This window comes from Loxodonta africana, chromosome 17, assembly GCF_030014295.1.
Source record: "Loxodonta africana isolate mLoxAfr1 chromosome 17, mLoxAfr1.hap2, whole genome shotgun sequence".
NCBI lineage: Eukaryota > Metazoa > Chordata > Mammalia > Proboscidea > Elephantidae > Loxodonta > Loxodonta africana.
Genome location: NC_087358.1, coordinates 73122411 through 73142545, shown reverse-complemented (window position 1 = coordinate 73142545; position 20135 = coordinate 73122411). Strand labels below are relative to the sequence as shown.

Here is a 20135-nt window from a genome sequence, read left to right as displayed (position 1 = left end):
GTTGTGAGAATTTTTATTTCCTTTATGTTGTGGTGGAATTCATACCAAGACTGCAGTCTTTGATTTTCATCAGTAAGTGCTTCAAGTCCTCTTCACTTTCAGCAAGCAAGGTTGTATCATCTGTATATCACAGACCGTTAATGAATCTTCCTCCAATTCTGATACTGTGTTCTTTTTTTTCTTTTTTTTACTGTACTTTAGATGAAGGTTTACAGAACAAACTAGTTTCTCATCAAAGAGTTAGTACACCCATTGTTCTATGACATTGGTTAATAACCCCACAACATGTCAACACTCTCCCTTCCCAACCCTGGGCTCCTATTACCAGCTTTCCTGACCCTTCCTACCTTCCAGTCCCTGCCCCTGGGCTGGTGCGCCCCTTTAGTCTTGTTTTGTTCCATGGGCCTGTTCAGTCTTTGGCTGAAAGGTGAACCTCAGGAGTGACCTCATTACTGAGTTGAAAGAGTGTCTGGGGGCCATACTCTCAGGGTTTTTTCCAGTCTCTGTCAGGCTAGCAAATCTGGCCTTTCTATTTGTGTAGAATTTTGTTCTACATTTTTCTCCAGCTCTGTCTGGAACCCTCTATTGTGATCCCTGTCAGAGCAGTCAGTGGTGGTAGCCAGGCACCATCTAGTTGTACTGGACTCAGTCTGGTGGAGGCCGTGGTAGATGTGGTCCATTTGTCCTTTGGACTAATCTTCCCTTGTGTCTTTAGTTTTCTTCATTCTTCCTTCCTCCTGAAGGGGTGAGACCAGTGGAGTATCCTAGATGGCTGCTCACAGGCTTTTAAGACCCCAGGTGCTACTTACCAAAGTAGAATGTAGAACATTTTCTTTATAAATATGTTACGCCCACTGAGCTAGATGTTCCCTGAGACCATGGTCCCCACAGTCCTCAGCCCAACAATTCGGTACCTCAGAGAGTTTGGATGTGTCAGTGGTGCTACCATGACCTTGCCTTGTACAGGTTGTGCTGGCTTGCCCGGTATCATATACTGTCTTACCCTTCACCAAAGTTACCACTTATCTTTTGTCTATTAAGTTTTTTTCCATCCCCACCCCTCCCCTCCCTCGTAACCATCAAAGATTGCTTCTTTTTGTATGTAAACCTTTTCATGAATTTTTACAGCTGTGGTCTCATATATTTGTCCTTTTGTGACTGACTTATTTCACTCAGCATAGTACCCTCCAGATTCATCCACGTTATGAGATGCTTCACAGATTCATAGTTGTTCTTCATTGTTGTGTAATACTCCATTGTGTGCATGTACCACAGTTTGTTTATCCATTCATCAGTTGATGGGCATGTAGATTGTTTCCACCTTTTTGCTATTGTGAACAAAGCTGCAATGAACATGGGTTCTGATACTGTGTTCTTCTTCATATTTTTTGGCTTCTCGGATTATTTGCTCAGTAAACAGATTGAATAAGTATGGTGAAAGGATACAACCCTGATGCACACCTTTCCTGATTTTAAACCATGCGGTATTCCTTTGTTTTGTTTGAATGACTGCCTCTTGGTCTATATGCAAGTTCCTCATGAGCAAAATTAAGTGTTCTGGAATTTCCATTCTTCACATTGTTATCCATAACTTGTTATGATCCACACAGTCGAATGCCTTTGCATAGTTAATAAAACACAGGTAAAAATCTTTCTGGTATTTTGTGCTTTCAGCCAAGATCCATCTGACATCAGCAATGATATCCCTTGTTCCACATCCTCTTCTGAATCCAGCTTGAATTTATGGCAGTTCCCTGTCGATGTATTGCTACAATCATTTTTGAGTTATCTTCAGGAAAATTTTACTTGTGTATAATATTAAGGACATTGTTCGATAATTTGCACATTCTGTTGGATCACCTTTTTTGGAATGGGCACAAATACACATCTCTTCCAGTCAGCTGATCAGGTAGCTGTCTCCCAAATTTCTTGGCATGGATGAGTAAGCAGCTCCAGCACTGCATCCATTTGTTAAAACATCTCAATTGGTAGTCCATCAATTCCTGGAACCAGTGCCTCCAGTGTGCTTGGACTTCTTAGCCATTAAACAAACAAACAAAAAAACCCAAACCCATTGCCATCAAGTTGATTCTAACCCATAGCAACCCTAGAGAACACAGTAGAACTACCTCAAAGGGTTTCCAAGGAACGGTTGGTGGATTGGAACTGCTGACCTTTTGGTTGGCAGCTGTATCACTTAACCACTGTGCCACCAGGGCTCCAAAAATGTGGAATGCTTCCTGAATTTGCATGTCATCCTTGTGCAGAGGCCATGATAATGTTCTCTGTATCATTCCAATTTTAGTATACCTGTTGCCAAAGCGAGCACTCTTAGCCATTAAAAAAAAAAAAAAAATGCAAATCAAAATCACAATGAGTTATCACTTCACTTCTGCTAGGATGGCTAAGATAAAAGAAAAATAAAAACAAAGAATGGAAAACAACAAATGTTGGCCCAGTATTGAGTCAAGGCCACCAGAAACACTGGGGTACCTCATCAAGGCTTCTCCCTGCCTTCTGAGGACCATGGCAGTGAGGAGGGGCAGAGAAGAATGGGTTTCTTTGATTCCTCTGTGGGAGCTTTCCATTTCTTCCATCCTTCCTGCTGTCCTTCGTATCCTCTGTTTGTTTCCCTTTCCTCTTTCCTTTGGCTCCAAGGACCAAAGAGGTAGGAAGACTATGGTTCTTGACTGGGAGTGGAGGGAATGCAGAGACTCATTTCTGTTTGTCCATTCTCTCACCCCAAACCAGGAAGGCAAGCAGCCCCAGACTCCCCCTTGCCCAGGCCTCTCGGTAGTGACCTGGTTGCAGAAGGAAGAGCTTGGTCTCCCTGTCAAACCTGAGTGTGACAAGGACACTTCAAAGGGAAATATTATGGATTCAATTGTATCCCCCCAGAATATGTGCTAGGATCCCTGAGTGGTGCAAATCATTAAGCACTGGGCTACCAATGGAAAGGCTGGTGGTTCAAATCCACCCAGAGGTGCCTCAGAAGTGAGGCCTGGTTATCTACTCCCAAAAGGTCACAGCCTTGAAAATCTGATGGAGCAGTTCTACTCTGACACACATGGGGTCACTGTGAGTCGAAATCTACTTGATGGCAACTAACAACAACAACAACAAAATATGTGTTGGAATCCTAGCCCCTACATATATAAAAAAAAAAAAATTTTTTTTTTTTTTTATATATGTGGAGGTGATCCGGTTAGGGAACAGGATTTTCTCTGTTATGTTAATGAGGTCATACCAGCATAAGGTGTGTCCTAAACCTAATCCCTTCTGAGTTATAAAAAGAGCAGATTAGACACGGGCGTGTGCACAAACTGGGGAAGACAGACGTCATGTGAGAATCATCCACAAGCCAAGAACCAAGGAATGTCCAGGGTCACTGAAAAGAAGGAATAAACAGGCAGTGACCCTGATTTGGACTTTTAGCCCCTAGAACTGCTCTTTAAAGCCACCTGCTTGTGGTATATATAGTATAGCAGCTCGAGGTAACTAAGACAGGGACTACGGGGCCATGGATGGGTCTGAAATTATACATATTTGACTTTCATAAATTCATAGGCATGGATACCCCTGACTCTTTTGCAAAAGCAAAATTCAAACTTGTAAGCCATGCACACTCCTCCTTTCATCTGATACAAGCAAGACTTTCCTATTAAAAAGAAGACAGTTTCCTCTACAGTTATCCTTGTTAATGCCCATAAGTCATAAAGATAGAGTTTTGATAGAATCTGCTGATAACTTCTGAAATCTGAATTTAGTCCCCAAAACTATGTGCTCCTTCTACCAGATTTTTTCCATCATAATCAGTTAAGTGTTGTATTTGAGAACAAGGCTGTTAATTGTGCTTACAGTGGAACATACGAATAAATAAAATGCATTCACATTTTATTAATAAAATAATAAAAATGTGTTATCCCGTATGACACTGGTCTTATTATTCCTGCTTTAGGGGAGCTCGACATAAAAAACGTTTGTGCTTGGGAGGGCTTTTTCATGTCTTATTCTTAAAATTTTACTCTCCTTCAAAACCCAGCTCAGGTGTTACTTCTCTTCACTAGAGTGAGTCCCCACTTTTCTCTAAGAATAGAGTGCTCATATCACCCACCATACACCTCACTTTTTGCTTCTAGCTATCTGTGTGCTGTTTTACTTCACTTGCTGTACTGTAGACTCCTCAGGGGAGTGTTCATGTTTTATATAACTTTACATGCTCTGAAGCAACATAACAATGCTTAACATACTTCTTAAAAAAAGAATGAATGAATGTAACTGAATGATGGTATACATTTTGCTAGTTGTGTGACCTTGGGCAATTTCTTATCTTCTCTTTGTGCATGTTTCCTCATGTGTAAAATGGCGACACTAACAACCTCATACACAGAGGATTAAATGAGGTCATGTATGGAAAGTACTTAGCACAGAGCCTGGCACATTAAATTCTCAATAAATGTTAGCTATTTATTTTATACTTATTAACATGGGACATATTTTTCAGTAAAGTACACTGAGGTAGGGTGGTTTCTTTGCTGACCAAGGCAACAGTGGTAAATGAAGGATAGATATGATCAACAGTATCTTATAAAAGCAAAGTAACAGTAATAAAGCTAGAGTAATTTCAACTAGTAAAATGATGCTTCATGTTCTATGTACAATAATGGGCAGGTTTCCAGAAAGGCCCAATGTATTCTAAAGCATACATTCAGCCAATAAAAAATACAACTCAGCCTTATCATAAATTTGATCTACAGCCAAGATAATTGTGCCCACTCTCCAGTAAGCACATATTGTGCTGGTCTTCCTGTGATACAGAGAGCCTTTGGTGGGTACGTTGCATAGCCTGCTTTTATACAGACTCTCCAAGGAAGGTTAAATTAGTCCATTCATTTTCCTACAGTGAGCAGAGGCCTTTGCAACATTCTGTGACTTTCAGGTCAATGGCCAAAGTAGGTTTGGTCAGTATCTATTGAGGATGATGTTGAGACAACTCCTTTCACCTGACATTCTTTTTTTAACGTAAGAGCTGGATCCAGCATTTCCCCTTCATAGTCTCCAACTTTTTCAACTTCACCAAATGTGGCTCAATGGCAGAATTGTCGCCTTCCATGCCACATTGTATGGGGCTTTGTGGACTAGGACAGGAAATTGGATTTTAGTGGCAATGGAAGCCACTAAAGGACTGTAAGCAGGATGGTGACATGATCCAATTCACAGGTTCTGTCCTTTGTTTTCAGTGCACCACCAGGTTCTGCCCTGTCTACTTGTGGTCAGGGAGGGTCTTCACTGTAAGCTCTCACATGGCTGTGTGAGGCCTGTTCTTCCTGGAGAGATTGGGGCAGGTTGTTCCTCCTGAGGTCTCACCACTCTTGAGGAGTGTTCCCAAGGCTCTGGGTGTGCTTGCAGGACAGACCAGTGCTCGGAGCACACCTTGAACCAGGCTGCTGGCCCCCTTCTCACTTGATCCTCCGCTGGGCCTCATGCCTCATTCCCCAGTCAACCTAGTGTTGCACAGTCTGCTGGTTTGCCACTTGATTTCAAAAGGGAGTGAGTAAATAATTGCACAGTCAGTACACAGATATGGTGAAAACGCAAAGCCAATGACTGAGTTTGGGAACCACAGCTCCAGCTGCTGCTCTGAGATAGACTGTGGGTGCAGAGCCATAGCCAAGAGGACCCTGTCTGTGTTTTCATGCCGTATGTGTGGCTGCAGAGGTACAGAGGCCAACCCTGAGGGAGAATTTGGAAAGTGACAATGGAAATGATTTCTGGCTCCGAGGCAAAGAAACAGGTCAAACACATGAACTCCCAGCCCTGCCTTGAAATGCTGTAGTTCTAGCTTGACAAACATTAAAGAGAGCAAATGAGCGTGCACAAGCAATTTTAATGTTCTTTTGCAAACATTTGGATTTAAGCCAGTTAGGCTTGGAATCCATTCAGTTTGTGTTTTTGCCAAGAGTTTTGCGGACGAAAAGTTAAAAATTAGCTATGTTCATGTATGATGTCTGTAGGGGAATGTGGGTAAATTCTGGATTGGAAAAGGGTTCTGTGAACAAGGGCCCTCAATGTCTAGCCCCAAATGCCAGTAAAGGCCAAGAGCATTTTAGAGATCAAAGGCATAGGCCTGTCTTACACTTGGTCAAATCCAGGGTGCATCTGGGCCAGTGCGTGGTGTCGATAGATTGACTCAGAAATATGTAATGGGGAAATTGAAGGCCCAGAGAAGAATAATTAAAATGTAAAAAGAGGGGCTGGGGGAACAGAGAGAGAAAATTCCATATGGATGTCTAGAAATATCAGGTCTCTTCAGCCTGGGAATATGAAGGCAGATAGGATTAAGACCTAAAAACAAAGTCAGCAGCAGAGGTTAACATTAGGTAAACATGGACTTTTTCCAGAATGGCCTCACGAGTTTTCCTCCCTGCACACGATTTCTCCCTCTTGACCTTCCAGGACATTTGGGCTGAATAATCATGAAATGAGTAGCCTAAGCAGGGTCAGGGGACATGAGAATATAAAAATGGGAATTTATCATGAAAAAATACCACAAACTAATAAAACATTCACACATTCATTCAACAATGGATTATCTAATGTAACATCTAATATGATAACAAAGGTACAAACAGCAAAAGACAAAACAAATGGGACCTCATAACAATTAAAAATTTTTGGTCATCAAAAGGCTTTACCAAAAAAAGTGAAAAGACAAGCTACCGACTGGGAAAGAATCATCAGAAAACTACTTATCTGGTAAGACTCTAATAAACAAGAGATATATATATATATAAAGTTTTTACAGCTTAAAAACAAAAAGACAAAAAATCATAAAATGGGCAAAGGACTTGAATAGACATTTCACCAAAGAGGACATTCAAATTGCCACCTAACACATGAAAAGGTGCTCAGCTTCATTAGCCATCAGAGAGATGCAAATAAAACCACAGTGAGATACCATTTCACTCCTATTAGGATGGCCAAGATTAAAAAAAAAGAAAATAATGAACATTGGTGAGAATATGGGGAAACTAGAACACTTTTCTGTTGCTGGTGGTACAGCTGTTGTGGAAAACAGTGTGGCGTTCCTCAAAAAGATAAAAATAGAACTACCATGTGACCCAGCAATTCCGCTCCTAGATACATAGACAAAAGACTTGAAAGCAGAGACTCAAACAGATACTTGTACACTAATGTTCACTGTAGCACCATTTCCAATACCTAAAAGGCGGAAACAACTTAAATGCCCATCGACAGGTGAATGGATAAACAAAATGTGGTGCATACGTACAATGGAATACTACTCAGCTAGTAAGAGAAATGAAGTCTTGATACATGCTACAATACGGATGGAGTCTGAAGACATGATGCTGAGTTAAGTAAGTCAATCACAAAAGGACAAATATTGTATGACCTCACTTATATAAAAAGACAAGAAAAGGCAAAGGTATAGAGACCAAAGTTTATTAGTGGTTACCAGGGGTGGGAGGGCAGAGGAAGTAGGGGGGCTATTGCTTATGGAGCACTGAGTTTCACTTTATGGTGATGGAAAAATTGCATTGATTTAGGGAAGGGTTGCACAGCCAATTAATGTAATTGCTGTCAATAAGTTGTACACCTGTAAAAAGTTGAATTGGCAAAAGTTGTATAACATGTTTACCAAACAAACAAACAAAAAAGTAGGTGCTGAGGCTGCTTATGTACAACCAAACACCTCCAAACCAGCCTTGGATTGGGGGTTTAGGGTCATGGTTTCATGGGACATCTCAGTTAATTGGCTTAATAATGTGTTTAGTGCTTCTGTTTTACCTACTAGTTCATTGCATAGTTTTAAAAGCTTGCAAGCAGCCATCCAAGGTACAAAAACCAGTCTCTACTCACCTGGAGCAACAGAAGAAGGAGAGTCAGGAATAGGAGGAGGAGATGGAATGTGTGGCTAATTGCATTCATAAACAATTGTCTCTTTGGCCTTAACACCAGGAGAACTGAATACTGCCTAGCTACCGTTACTGCAAATACATTCTTTCACCAACATAAATGGCGACTATACACATGGACCTCACAGGAATCAAATCGACTACATCTGTGAAAAGAGACAATGGAAAAGCTCAATATCATCAGTCAGAACAAGGCCTGGGGCTGACTGTGGAACAGACCATCAAGGTCAAGCTGAAACTGAAGAAAATCAGAGCAAGTCCATAAGAGCCAAAATATGACCTTGAGTATATCCCACCTGAATTTAGAGACCATCTGAATAACAGATTTGACGCATTGAACACTAGCGACCAAAGACCAGATGAGTTGTGGAATGACGTCAAGGACATCATACATGAAGAAAGCAAGAGGTCATTGAAAAGACAGGAAAGAAAGAAAAGACCAAGATGGATGTCAGAGGAGACTCTCAAGCTTGCTCACAAACGTCAAGCAGCTAAAGCAAAAGGGAAGAAATGATGAAGTAAAAGAACTGAACAGAAGATTTCAAAGGGTGTCTCAAGAAGACAAAGTAGAGTATTATAATGACATGTGCAAAGAGCCGGAGATGGAAAACCAAAAGGGAAGAACATGCTCAGTGTTTCTCAAGCTGAAAGAACTGAAGAAAAAATTCAAGCCTCGAGTTGCAATAGTGAAGGATTCTATGGGGAAAATCTTAAACGATACAGGAAGCATCAAAAGAAGATGGAAGGAATACACAGAGCTATTATGCAAAAAAAGAATTAGCTGATGTTCAACCATTTCAAGAGGTAGCATATGACCAGGAACTGATGGTACTAAAGCAAGAAACCCAAGCTGCTCTGAAGGCATTGGCGAAAAACAAAGCTCCAGGAACTGACGGAACATCAATTGAGATGTTTCAACAAATGGATGCAGCGCTGGAGGTGCTCACTCATCTATGCCAAGAAATATGGAAGACAGCTTCCTGGCCAACTGATTGGAAGAGATCCATATTTATGCCTATTCCCAAGAAAGGTGGTCCAACTGAATATGGAAATTATAGAACAATATCATTAATATCACACACAAGAAAATTTTGCTGAAGATCATTCAAAGATGGCTGCAGCAGTATATTGACAGAGAACTGCCAGAAATTCTGGCTGGTTTCAGAAAAGGACGTGGAACCAGGGATATCATTGCTGATGTCAGAGGGATCCTGGCTGAAAGCAGAGAATACCAGAAGGATGTTTACCTGTGTTTTATTGACTATGCAAAGGCATTCAACTATGGGTATCATAACAAATTATGGATAACATTGTGAAGAATGGGAATTCCAGAATACCTAATTGTGCTCATGAGGAACCTTTCCATAGATCAAGAGGCAGTTGTTGGGACAGAACAAGGGGATACTGATTGGTTTAAAGTCAGGAAAGGTGTGCATCAGGGTTGAACCCTTTCACCATACCTATTCAATCTGTTTGCTGAGCAAATAATCTGACAAGCTGGACTATATGAAGAATGGGGCGTCAGGACAGAGGAAGACTCATTAACAGCCTGCGTTATGCAGACGACACAACATTCCTTGCTGAAAGTGAAGAGCACCTGAAGCACTTACTGATGAAGATTAAAGACCACAGCCTTCAGTATGGATTGCACCTCAACATAAAGAAAACAAAAATTCTCACAAACTGGACCAGAAAAAGATTGAATTTGTCAAGGATTTCATTTTACTTGGACCCACAATCAACACCCATGGAAGCAGCAGTCAAGAAATCAAAAGACACATTGCATTGGATAAATCTGCTGCAAAGGACCTCTTTAAAATGTTGAAAAGCAAAGATGTCACCTTGGAGACTAAGGTGCACCTGACCCAAGCCATGGTATTTTCAATTGCATCATATGCATGTGAAAGCTGGACAATGAATAAGGAAGACTGAAGAAGAATTGACGCCTTTGAATTGTGGTGTTGGCGAAGAATATTGAATATACCATGGACTGCCGAAAAAACGAACAAATCTGTCTTGGAAGAAGTACAACCAGAATGCTCCTTGGAAGCAATGATGTCGAGACTGCATCTTACATACTTTGGACATAGTCTCAGGCGGGATCAGTCCCTGGAGAAGGACATCATGCTTGGCAAACTACAGGGTCAGTGGAAAAGAGGAAGACCCTCAACGAGGTGGATTGACACAGTGGCAGCAACAATGAGCTAAAGCATAACAGTGATTGTAAGGATGGCACAGGACAGGGCAATGTTTTGTTCTGTTGTGCATAGGGTCACTATGAGTCAGAACTGACTTGACAGCACCTAACAAAAACAATACCATTACTGAACATTTTGATCCAAGATTTTATAGAAGAATCCTGATCAAAAGGGGGAAAATATAGAACAGAATTTCAAATTTTCATGAAATACAGACTTTCTGGAGCCATGGAGGCTGAATGAACCTCTGAAGTTATTACCCTGAGATTATCTTTAAACATTAAACCAAAAATATCCCCTGAAATCCTCTTAAACCCAAATAATAGTTTAGCTTAACTAGTAAAGAATGTCTGCCTTGAGCATCGTGCTCTTTCAAGATCTAACTATATGGGATCAAGCTGACAACAGTAATTCGAAAGATTAGATAGGAACCTTACAGGGCAGTGAGTTAATATAAATGGGGAGGAACACTTGGAAAAGGAGGGTGAGAATGGTTGCACAACTTGAAGAATGTAATCAATGTCACTAAGTTGTACATGTAGAAATTGTTGAATTGGTGTATGTTCTTCTGTGTATATTCTCAACAACAACAAAAATAAAATAAGTTGTATTAAAAAAAAAACAACAACAACCCTGTGGGGCACAGTTCTACTCTGACACACATAGGGTCGCCACGAGTCCGAACTGACTGCATGGCAACCGGTTTTTTATTGGTTATTTTTCACTAAGTACTAGTTTATAGTTTGTCTGGGTAGACAAATGCCGTGCCTAAATAACTACAATGCTAAGTAACCTGAAATTTGTCGCAAGTCGGGGACAAACCAAATACTAGTGCATCCACAGCAGCAGGAAGGATGCCTCTGGCTGTGATAACCAGGACAGGCTTCCTGGAGGAGGTGAGCAGAGAGGGTGAGTTGGGGGAATAACCTGAGCTTTGGAACAGAGGTGGGGACGCACAAGGTACATCTGGCTGGAGCATAGAACAGTAAGTGCTCAGAGGGGACAGGTGAGGCGACCAGGTGGTGAGGCCCGGGCCAGTCTAGTGAGAGGGCACTTTTGCCTCATCAGTGTATTCACTTCCTGTGTCTGCCTTAACAAGTACCACAAAGTGGGTGGTTTAAGCAACAGAAATTCATTCTCTCACAGTTCTGGAAGCTAGATGTCTGAATTGAGGGTGTTGGCAGGGCCATTTTCTCCCTGAAGGCTCCAGGACAAAGACGCTTTCTTGCCTCTCTCAGCTTCGGGCAGCTCCAGGTGTTCCTCAGCTTGTGGCAGCATCACTCCATCGTCACATGACCATCTTCCCTCTGTGTCCTCGCTGGGTCTTCTCCTCTTCTACAGAACACCACTCAGCTGGATTAGGACCACCCTGCTCCAGCATGACCTCATGTTAACTGAGAACATCTTCAAAGACCCTATTTCCAAACAAGGTCATGTTCACAGGTACAGGTGTTAGGACTTCAATACATCTTTTTTAGGGGAGGCACAATTCAATCCATAAGAGTCAGGAAGAGGGAGCCACGCAAGAGTTTTTAGCAGGAGAATGGGCAAACGACTGTTTTTAAACAATAATTGGCAGCTGTGTGTAGATGGAGAGGAGTGGGCAACTATTGGGAGTCGGAATCAACTGGACAGCAACTGTTTTTTAATGACAGTAGATATGACTCTCAGGCAACAATGTGGAGAGATTTCTTTACAGCTTGAGGCTATCGTTCTGCATGTCATTGGGATATTCCATTTTGGTCATAATTGCCCCTTCCCCCCACACCAGATAGGGACTACCCGAGTTCCTGTTGTTAATATGGAGTTGGCATTGGTGGCATGGTATGGCAGTAGATCATGTGGTAGGTGAAATGGGGAAAGGGCCCCTGGCCTATCACGGTCCTACTGCTAACATCCTTGCCGGCCAGCCTGCAGCGGTCCAGGAAGCCAGCATCTGTCCATGAAGACAGCTCCCCTGGGAGGTGGAGTGAGGTTCTGATTGTCTTCACTTTCCAGATGAGGAAACTGAGTCACAGAAAGTTAAGGGGCTTGGTCAAGGTCTCACAGCTAGTGAGGCAGGAGCCAGGACAGAGGACCCTTGCTCTAACCAGTAGTCCACACCACCTGTGTAACTGGGTGGAAGGGAAAGGAAGGAAAAAACACATTAAACCCAGAAAGGTGGAGTTAGCAGGAGCAGAGGGCCGACCTGATGTGGAGACTAAGAGAACACAAAGTTGCCTGGGCTCCTCTAGTTTTATTATCTTTATTTTTTAATTATAAAATTAATAAATGCTTATCATCGAAAAGATGTCAAGTTCAAAAATGAAAGAAAAAAATACCAGCCGTGATTCTACCACCCAGAAGCAAAAGCTATTATACTTTGTCATACGTCTTCGCGATCTGCTTTGGTCTGCATTGTTTTGTGTGGCCAAGGGTAAGTTGTATATATGGGGTTATAGCCTAATTTTTGTAGCTTTAAGTTATATCAAGCTTTCCCCTATGTCATCAAAAATGGATTGCAGCATTACCTGTCATGAGTATATAATGTTCCAGGGCATAGTTCCTTAATCTCTGCATGTTCAGGCTGCCCCCAGTGGTGAGCCTTTATAAATTGTGCTGTGACAAACAGATGCATAAGTCTTTGCCTCCATTTGGATAATTTCTTTGGAATAAAACCTGTTGACAGAGAGTCGACTCTGACTCATGGACACCCTACGTGTGTCAGAGTAGAACCGAGTTCCATAGGGTTTTCAATGGCTGATTTTTCAGAAGTAGATGCCCAGGCCTTTCTTCTGAGGCACCTCTGGGTGAACTCGAACCGCCAACCTTTCAGTTAGCAGCCAAGCACAATAACCATTTGCACCACCCAGGGACTCCTTCTTTGGGATAGTGTCTTGGGAACTGAATCAGTAGGCATAAGCATTTTTTTTTTCAGTATTTTAGAATCTGCTTTTACTCAGAAAACTTTTCATTTTATGTAATATTTATGTAAATGTTTAAAATTAAAGAGTATGTGTTGATGTCATTGTTGGGTGCCGTTAAGTTCGTTCTGACTCACAGCAGCCCTTTGTAAAACAGAACAAAATACTGCTGGGTCCTGCGCTATCCTCACAGTCGTTGTTATGCTTGAGCCCGATGTTGCAGCCGCTGCAATTACAACCCATACCATTGAGGGTCTTCGTCTTTTTTCTGGTTGAGCTCTTACTTTACCAAGCATGATGTCCTTCTCTAGGAAATGATCCCTCCTGATAACATGTCCAAAGTATGTGAAATGAAGTCTCGCCATCCTTGCTTCTAATGACCATTCTGGCTGTACTTCTTCCAAGATAGATTTGTTTATTCTTCTGGCAGTTCACGGTATATTCAATATTCTCCTTCAACACTCAAAGGCATCAATTCTTCTTTGGTCTTCCTTATTCATTGTCCAGCTCTCACATGCATATGAAGGGATTGAAAACACCGTGGCTTGGGTTAAGCACACCTTAGTCCTTTAAGTGACATCTTTGCTTTTTAACACTCCAAACAGGTCTTTTGCAGCAGATTTGCCCAATGCAATGCATCGTTTAATTTCTTGACTCCTGCTTCCATGGGTGTTGATTGTGGATCCTAGTAAAAAGAAGTCCTTGACAACTTCAGTCTTTTTCCCATTTATCATGATATTGCTTATTGGTCCACCTGTGAGGATTTTTGTTTTCTTTATGTTGAGATGTAATCCACACCGAATGCTCTGGTCTTTGATCTTCATTAGTAAGTGCTTCAAGTCCTCTTCACTTTCAGCAAGGAAGGTTGTGTCATCTGCATAAGGCAGGTTGTTAATGAGTCTTCTTTCAATCCTGATGCCCTATTCTTCTTTATATGGTCCAGCTTCTCAGATTATCCACTCAGCATGCAGATTGAATAAATATGGTGAAAGGGCATACAACCCTGACACACACCTTTCCTGACTTTAAACCACACAGTATCCCCTTGTTTTGTTTGAGTCACTGCCTTTTTTTTTTTATTAACTTTTATTGAGCTTCAAGTGAACGTTTACAAATCAAGTCAAACTGTCACATATAAGTTTATATACACCTTACTCCGTACTCCCACTTGCTCTCCCCCTAATGAGTTAGCCCTTCCAGTCTCTCCTTTCGTGACATTTTAGGTATAAGCATTTTTAAGGCTACTGTTAGATCTATTGCCACACTTCTTTCCAAAAAGGTTGTTCCTGCTAAAAGCCAATATAAGTATTATTTTAAAAATCCTTGCTAATTTGAAAAGTGGAAACGATATCTCACTGTGCCAGCCTTTGCTTCTTGGTCTCATTTATTCCACAGAACACCCCTATGAAGTAGGCCTCCTTCCTTAACATGTTATTAATCTTGAGACCTGCATTTGTGGACCCCTCTTGGGATTTATACCTGAGGTGAGGGCCTTGCTCACCTCTCCCTAGTCCTGGCCCTGATTCCTCCACTTTGCAAATAAGGAAACCAAGGCTGAGAGATAAGTAATTTGATTAGGTTCACACAGCTAGTAAGCCTTAGGGATGGGGTTCAAATCCAGGTATGTGTGACTCCAAAATCATTCTTTTCACGAGGCTATCTTGGTTCTTCACTCCCAGGTTCTGAATGTGAATGACGAGGAGAGGGGAGAAACATGAACAGAACTGAGAGATCCCAGAGGAAGAGCAGCTGGTTCTTCTCAGTGTGTAAGTGTGTATGTGGTGGTGTGGTGTGAGTTCTGTTGATTTGGGGGCACTGGTAAGCCAGATGTACACACTGTAGGGTATGTAGCAGTCGGCTGAAAACTCAGGTTCAGCCCCCAGGAAAGAGTGTGACCGAATGTCTGAGAGGCAAGGCTTAGCATATAGGACAGGAAAGGAAGGCCAGGTCACACCTAACTGAAAGCTTCAGTGAGAGCCACGGCCAGGTGAGACCTGAACAGAATCGTGACCAGGCAGAGTTCCCTGGGATGGTGTTATGGCTGAACTGTCTCCCCGCAAAAGATAGGTTGAAGTTCTAAGCCCTGCACCTGTGAATGTGACCTCGTTTGAAAAAGGGTCTTTGAAGATGTCATCCGTTAATGAGCTCACACTAGAGCAGAGTGGTGTCTTATCAGGAGAGGACACAGATAGTCTACAATGGGGGCAACAGATGCCATGCGAAGATGCATCTATGAGCCAAGGAGCGGTCTTCCCCCGGAGTGGGCAGAGAGAGCATGGCCCCACTGACACCCTGAATTCGGACTCCTAACCTCCAGAACTATAAGACAAAACATTGCGTTCTTTAAACCTGTCCACTGTGTGGCAGTTTGTTATGGCGGCGCGAGGAGATTCAGACAGACGACGACATGTGGTTGGGTCACAACCCTGAGCCCACTGCCAGGTGTCTTAGAGGGTCCACCTCCATTGCTGCAGCCAGGCCACCACTTCCAGCAATGGCGGGCTGGACAGAGGAAACTCCCCCGAGCCCCAGAGTGGTGCCCTGAGCTTTGAAACTGACCAAAAGAGCAAGGCCCACGAAGCCAGCTCAGGCAAAGAACACAGCCCCACAGCCCCTGAGCTTTATGGCCAAGGAGAATCCCCGAGCCCCTGGCACGGGACGATTTAGCTGCTTTGGGCACAGGGGGCTCATCTGGCAGGAAGCAGAACGTAGCTCACCGGAGTAGAAGTAGGACCAGTAGGCTCCAGCTGCACAAACCAATTTCCTTCCTTCTCCCAGCTTGTATTTTCAGACCCCTTCCAAGGGCAACGGGCCTGGCAGTAGATCCAGTCTGCTCATTAGTCACTTCTTGATTCTCCTTTTTTTGTTGGTTGCCATCAAGTCGGCTCCAACTCATGGTGACGCACCATGTACACCAGAACAAATCACCCAGTCCTGCGCGGTCGCTGGTGTGCTCGACTCCAACTCATGGTGACCCACCACGTACACCAGAACAAATCACCCAGCCCTGCGTGGTTGCTGGTGTGCTCGACTCCAACTCATGGTGACCCACCATGTACACCAGAACAAATCACCCAGTCCTGCGCGGTCGCTGGTGTGCTCGACTCCAACTCATGGTGACCCACCACGTACACCAGAACAAATCACCCAGCCCTGCGTGGTCGCTGGTGTGCTCGACTCCAACTCATGGTGACCCACCATGTACACCAGGACAAATCACCCAGTCCTGTGCAGTCGCTGGTGTGCTCGACTCCAATTTTATTTTGTATTTTGTGTATTTTGAGTCCCTTCCAACCTAAGAGCTCATTTTCCAGCACTCTATCGGGCAATACTCTGTTGTGATAGTGTTTTTTTAAATAATATTTTATTGAGTTTTTGGTCAAAGTTTGTATAGGAAGTTAGGTTTCTATTTGACAATTTCCACACAAATTGTTCAGTGATGTTAATTACATTTATCACAATGCATCAGCAACTTTGTTTGTGTTCAGTTTGTTCCCTTTCCAGTGCTCTAGTTTCCCTGCCCCCTTACCTTCTCATCCTTGCTTTTGAGTAACTGTTGACCTTTTGGTCTTATACTGATGGTTTTTAAGTAGAGCACCAATTGCATGGGTAATATCTTTTATTTTGTGTGTCACTCTGTTATGTCCCTAAAAGGTGATCTCAGGGGATGGGCTCAGTTCTAGGTTTAAAGAGTGTCTCACAGCAATAGTCCCAGGGGGCTCTGTTGTTTACTCTTCCAGTTTGTCTGTTTTTGTTTTCTTTTTTTTTAATAAGAATTTGAGTTCTACTCCACATTTTTCTCCCATTCTGTCCTGGATCATCTATTGTGACCCTGGTCAGAGCGGTTAATGGCGGTAGCTGAGCACCATCTAGTTCTTCTGGTTTCAGGGTAGATGAGGTTGTGGCTTGTGTAGACTTGTTTCTTCTCTGAGCTTTTGGTTACCTTCTTATTGTTTCGCTCCTGGTGAGTAGAGATCTGTAGTTGTGTCTCAGATGGCTGCTCACAAGCTTTTGGGATACCAGAAGCTACTCACTTCACTAGGATGCAGATCATGATCTTTGTGAACTATATTGTACCAGTTGTCTGAGTTGTTCCATGAGACTATTGTCCTAAGCTTTTAAACCCAGAAAACCAATCTTGAAATGCCTTTGGTTATGTCTGTGGAGGATCCGTATTTTTGTTTCCAATGAATATATGTGCCTGCACCCACATATTTGTATTTACCTGTACCTATAAAAAAAAAAAAAATTTTTTTTTATAGCCACTTCTACCTGTTCTCACCTATGTACACACCTGTACCTACCAGTATACCAATAGTTCGGTACCTATCCATATGCACTTGGACATGTGTTTTAAGTTTGGTTGTGCTGTGCTCACTACATCCACATTTGGTAGGTGCCGCCTTTCCCATCACCAAAAAACAAACAAGTTTTTATGATCTAAAGCATAATTTCCCCTTCTCCCCTCCCTGTCAGGTAACCACCAACGAACATTAGTCTCTCGCTATGTATCTATTCTTGTCTTCTTATAAAAGAGGGACCGTACAGTATCTGTCCTTACATGCTGGACTTGCTTCATTTAGCATCACGCCCTCCACGTCCATCCACGCTGTGTTTTGTGGACTCGTCATTGTTCTCTGTGGTTGCGTAGTAGTCCATTGTGTATGTACCACAGTTTGCTTAACCATTCGATCATTGATGGGCACTTTGGTTGTTTCCATTTATTTGCTATTGTGAATAAAATGGCAATGAACATAGGTGTGCATATGTCTGTTCCCGTCATTATTTTTAGGTCCCTACTTTTTTAGGGTATATACCAGAGCCCTGGTGCCACAGTGGTTAAGAGCTATGGCTTCTAACCAAAAGGTAGACAGTTTGAATCCACCAGCTGCTCCTTGGAAATGCTACGGTTCTACAGGGTCGCTGTGAATTGGAATTGACTCGACGGCAAAGGGTTTGGTTTTTTTTTTCACCTAGGTGTGGGACTGCTGGATCACAGCGTAGTTCTAGTTCTAGTTTTTTGAGAAAGAGCCATACAATTTTCCATAGTGGCTGTACCATTTTATAGTCTCACCAGCAACCTCCCCACACCCTCATCAATATTTGTTACCCGTTTTTTTAATCAGTGCCATTTAACGGTGGTAATTTTTTAATATGGTATCTCACTGTAGTTTTGATTTGCATCTCTTTTTAATGGCTAATGATCACGAGCATCATTTCATGTGTTTGCTGGCTGCTTGGATGTCCTCTTTGGTGAAGATTCTGTTCATGTCTTTTGCCCATTTTGTGATTGGGTTGTCTTTTTGTTGTTGAGTTGTTGCAGTTTTCTATAGAACTTTAGAAATTAGATCCTTACTGGATAAGTTGCTTCCAAAGATTTTTTCCCAGTCTGTAGGTTGTCTATTTACTCTTTTAATAAAGTCTTTTGATGAGTATACATTTTTAATTTTTATGAGGCCCCATTTCTTTTGTCTTCTTCTGTTCATGCATTTGTTATTTTATTTTCTCCCTACGTTTTCTTCCAGGAATTTTATAGTTTTAGATTTAACATTTAGGTCTTTGATCCATTTTGAGTTAGTTTTTGTGTATGGTAGGAAGTATGGGTCCTGCTTCATTTTTTCTGCAGGTGGATATCCAGTTTTGCCAGCACCATTTGTTGAAGAGACTGTTTCTTCCCCATTGAATGGACTTTGACCCCTTGGTCAAAGGGGTGGGTTTAATTCTGAGTTCTCAATGCTATTCCACTGGTCTATGTGCCTATTGTTGAACCAATACCAGGGTGTTTTGATTACAGTGGCTGTATAGTATGTTCTGATATCAGGAAGTGAGGCCTCCTGCTTTGTCCTTTTTCTTCAATATTGCTTTGGCTATTTGGGGTTTCTTTCTTTTCCATATGAAGCTGGTCATTAGCTTTTCCATTTCAGTAAAGAATGTTGTGATTTGTATCAGGGTTGCATTGTATCTGTAGATTGCTTTAGGTAGAATTGACGTTTTCACTATCTTAAGTCTTCCAATCCATGAGCACAGATGTCTTTCCATTTTTGTAGGCCTCTTTTAGTCTCTTGTCATAGTGTTTTATAATTTTCATTGTGTAGGTTTTTCATGTCCCTGGTTAGGTTAATCCACAGGTATTTTATTGACTTGGGGGCTATCGTAAATAGTATTGTTTTCTTGATTTTTTTTTTAGTAGTCTTTGTTAGTGTAGAGGAACCCAACTGATTTTTGTGTGTTGATCTTGTACCCTACAATGTTACTGAATTTTTCTGTTAGTTTTAGCATCTTTCTTGTGGAATCTTTAGGGTCTTCTCCGTATAGGATCATGTCATCTGTGAATAGAGATAGTTTAACATCTTCCTTTCTCATTTGGATACCTTTTATTCTCTTTCTCGTCCGATTGCTTTCATTAGAGCTTCCTGTACAATGTTGAATAAGAGTGGGGATAATGGGTATCCTTGTCTCATTTCCATTCTCAAAGGGAAGGTTTTCAGCCTTTTTCAGTTGAGTATAATGTTGGCTGTTGGGTTTGTATATATGCCCCTAATTACGGTGAGAAATTTCCCTTGTATTCCTTTTTGCTGAGAGTTTTTATCAGGAAAAGGTGTTGAATTTTATCAAATGTCCTTTCTGCATCAATTGACATGATCATAAGGTTCTTTTTTTTTTTTCTTCTAATGTTGAACCACCCTTATAATCCTGGTATAAATCCCACTTGATCATGGTGTATAGTTTCTTTCATATGTTGCTGAAGTCTGTTGGCTAGGAATTTTGTTGAAAATTTCTACAGGTATGTTCGTAAGGGATATTGGTATGTAATTTTCTATTGTTATTTTGTGTTGTCTTTGCCTGGTTTGGGTATCAGGGTTATGCTGGCTTCATAGAAAGAGTTCAGTAGTGTTCCTTCCTTTTCTATGTTTTTGAAGAGATTGAGTAGGATTGGTGTCAGCTCCCTGAATGTTTGGTAGAATTCTCCAGTGTAGCCATCTGTTTCTGGGCTTGTTGTTGTAGTTGTTGGCAGTTTTTTTAAATGACAAATTCAATCTCTTCTTTTGCAATAGATCTATTTAAATTTTCTGTCTCTGTGTTAGTTTGGGTAGGTA

The 20135-nt window shown here is 41.9% G+C and overlaps 1 non-coding gene across 1 annotated transcript; it reads right to left on the bottom strand.

Annotated features, from left to right (window-relative positions):
• Positions 1-2222: 2222 nt before the first annotated feature.
• Positions 2223-2325, bottom strand: LOC111751350 (U6 spliceosomal RNA). Its single transcript, XR_002786431.1, has one exon. It is a non-coding gene; the product is annotated as a U6 spliceosomal RNA (small nuclear RNA).
• Between the last annotated feature and the right edge of the window lie 17810 nt (positions 2326-20135).